The following is a 3620-nucleotide window of genomic DNA, read 5'->3' as shown; positions in this document are numbered from 1 at the left end:
TTCTAAACCTTCAAAAGTCCTTTCATACAAACGTTTTGGTTGTCACAAGTAACAAACCCCTAAATAAATTGATAACCGAAGTATTCAAACCTCGGGTCGTCTTCTCAAGGAGCTGCAGGGAAGTATGTTCTTATTATTGGCTATGGAGATTGTAAATTGGGGTTTTGAGAATGAGGAGCAAGTAATTTAAGTGGCAATTAAAGTAAATGAAGAACGAATAATTTAAATAGCAAGTGAAATAAATAAATGACTGTAAATAAATTTTTGGTAAGGTATGAGAAATTAGAGGTCCTATCCTGGCTATCCTTATCAATGATGATAATAATTGGATCTTAATTCCACTTTGTTAGCCTTTACTAAGATAAAGGAAGGTCAAGGGATTAATTGGATTGATCTTCGGATCCTATTTTATTTTCTAAGAAAAGATTGGGATTCTTGAAGCTCAATTCAATTAACAAAGATAACAATTATCAAGCATGTTTGAGTTTGATAACTCATGAGTTACTGATTTCTTAACCAAAACCAAAAGGAGAAAAGTAAATCTACTGGAATAAGAATGTCTTCAGATTGGGAATAATTGTAACTAATAAATAAAAGAAAGCAATATTAACTGAAATACCTCAAATAACATTAATCCAAAATAATAATCTGTAACATGGAAGAATTCATAAATTAAATTGCAAAAGTAAATAATCAACTAAAGTAATGAATAAAAGTAAAAGAGAAGCTTAAAGTAAAGGAACATTAAACCTGGGATCGAGAGTCACTCCCAAACTAAGAGAAATCCTAAATCCTAATCCTAAAAGAGAGAGAGAATCTCTCTCTAAACTAAATCTAAATCATGAAAACTAAAACTAAAGTCGTCTCCCTATGAATGGATGCATTTCCTCACTTCATAACCTCTGGTCTATGCCTTTTGGACTTGGATTTGGGACAAAAAGGGCTTCAGAAATTGCTGGGAGCGTTTTCTGCAATTTCTGGTGCGTGGCCTCTGTCACGCGTCCGCGTAGGTCACGCGGTCGCGTCATTCGGAGCTTTTCTTGTCACGCGATCGCATCAGTCATGCGGCTGCGTCACATGTGTTTTACTTAAGGCGCGCAGTCGCGTCAGTCATGCGGCCGCGTCGCTGTTGATTCGCGCTTTGGCATGCGTCCGCGTCGCCCATGCGATCGCGTGGATGCCAGTTTCTTTAGAAACTTCGTTTTGTGCTTTCTTTCCATTTTTGTATGTTTTCTTTCCATCCTTTAAGTCATTTCTGCCTTAGAAGATCTGAAACTACTCAACACACTAGTCACGGCATCGAATGGAATTAAAGGTAATTAAAATAATTAGTTTTAAAGCATAGGAAACATGTTTTTCACATACATCACATAATGAGGAAGGGAAAGTAAAACTATGCAATTAATATGAATAAGTGTGTGAAGGATTGAATAAATCACTCAAACTAAGCACAAAATATTTTCATAAAATATGGGTTTATCAACCTCCCCACACTTAAACAATAGCATGTCCTCATGCTAAATCCAAGGTGAAAAGTAAGGTTAAAGTGATGGAATGTCATGTAATGCAATCTAATCTAAATGCAACTACCTAAATGAATGATGCATCATGCAATTCTAATTTTTATTCACTTGTATATAAAGCTTGCATGTAGTTGAATTAACTCACATTCTCAAGGAATCATATATATATATATATATATAGCCAAGCCTTAGATAGTGATAAAGTGCCTTTACAATTGAAATGGGAGAGAAAAGCTTTTTATAAACTTGTAAGACAATTAATAGTTTAAACAGAGATAAATGTTAATGAGCTATTGAACCCTCACTAGATTTTGTGTTTACTCTCTAATCCCTCAGTGTTTATTGGGTTAATCACTCTATTCTTCTTTTTATTCTTACTTTCTATAACTTTGTTCTTCATCTAACCAATCAACAATCATAGAATATAGTCATACCATAAATCATGAGGTCTTTAAGTAAGGTTGTAATGGGGCCAAGGTAAAGGTAAGGGTATATGTATAAGGCTAAGTGAGCTAATAAGTGAATCCTTAATTAGACTAAGATCTCACCTAACATACATACTTTCTAAATCAAAGCTTCTTTACCTATTTTCCATATTTTCTCGCTTTTGATGTTACATGCTCATATCTCAATATTTATTTTTATCCCATGTGCATTGCTTTATTTCACAATTGGAAAATTCTTTTTGTGTCCCCTTTATTCATAACACTTTTTTTTAATGCACATGGTAATTCAATTATTTTGATTTTACATGAGCATGCTTCCCAAAACTTTTATTTTGAGTTATTTTATTCTTTTCAACTTTTCTACCTTTTGTTTTTATCATCCATGTTCCCAATAGGTTTTTCCACATTTAAACCATACATACTTCCTATCTTAAGCTAACCAAGGATTCAACTTGGGATTTTTATTTTGTCTTTCTGCTTAAGGCTAGTAATGTGGTTGATAGAATAAAAGGGGATTTAAAGGCTCAAGGGGGCTAACAAGGGTGATGTAAAGGGTAGGCTATTTTGGGATAAGTGAGCTAAAATCAAATAATGGCCTCAATCACTCTCTTGGTATGTATTTCTATTCTATAATCGGACATATAGATTAAAACAAAGTAAAGAACACCAGAATAAACAAGAAGGGCGGAACACATGGGAATAAAATATTATGGTTTGAATGTAACCATACAATTAAGCTCAAAACTCACAGGCTGTGTGTTCTCTAGCTCAAAAATTATTTATCAGTTATGTATGTCATCCATGTTTAGTTAAAAATTCCCATTATTCTCAATGTAAAACTTATATTGAATGGCTTTAAAGTTCTAGTGTTTCTCCTTGATGAGATGTTGTTAACTAACTAACATGTAATGCTATATATACAAGGTGTGTGGATTGTTTCTATTGTGTTCAAGTTCCTAGTTTACTTTCTTTTTATATTTTTCAATTTAAACTAAGCTATCTTATGCTAAAAAGGGTAAACTATACTAATTAATCCACAATTTCTATAACTAATAAGTTAGAATTATAACTAAAACTAAATGGCTAAAATATGACAAAAATGCAATATAGAATAAATACATAAAAATGTCAATATATATAAGTACTGAGAAAAATAAAAATAAAAATAAAAAGAAAAAAATACAGAAAAGTAGCAAAATAAATAAAAAGAGTATGTAGTGGTTCACCAAAAAAAAGAACGCCAGAGATGGCGACCTCTCTACACTTAAAATGTAGCATCGTCCCCGATGCTCACTCAAGCAGGGTGTGAAGGGGTGTCATCACTGGAAGGGTGGGTGGTGCACGAAATTGTGATCCCTGGTAATGGCTCCAAAAACTTGGTGCTCTAATCTTAATTCATAATTTGTCACAACTTCGATACAACTAACCAGCAAGTGCACTGGGTCGTCCAAGTAATAAAATCTTACGTGAGTAAGGGTCGATCCCACGGAGATTGTTGGTATGAAGCAAGCTATGGTCAACTTGTAAATCTCAGTCAGGCGGATATTAAATGGTTATGGAGTTTTTGAATAATAATAGTAAATAAACAGAAAATAAAGATAGAAATACTTATGTAATTCATTGGTGAGAATTTCAGATAAGCGTATAGAGA

The sequence above is a fragment of the Arachis hypogaea genome, chromosome 19 (assembly GCF_003086295.3).
Source record: "Arachis hypogaea cultivar Tifrunner chromosome 19, arahy.Tifrunner.gnm2.J5K5, whole genome shotgun sequence".
Lineage (NCBI taxonomy): Eukaryota > Viridiplantae > Streptophyta > Magnoliopsida > Fabales > Fabaceae > Arachis > Arachis hypogaea.
This window is presented reverse-complemented; position numbering follows the sequence as displayed.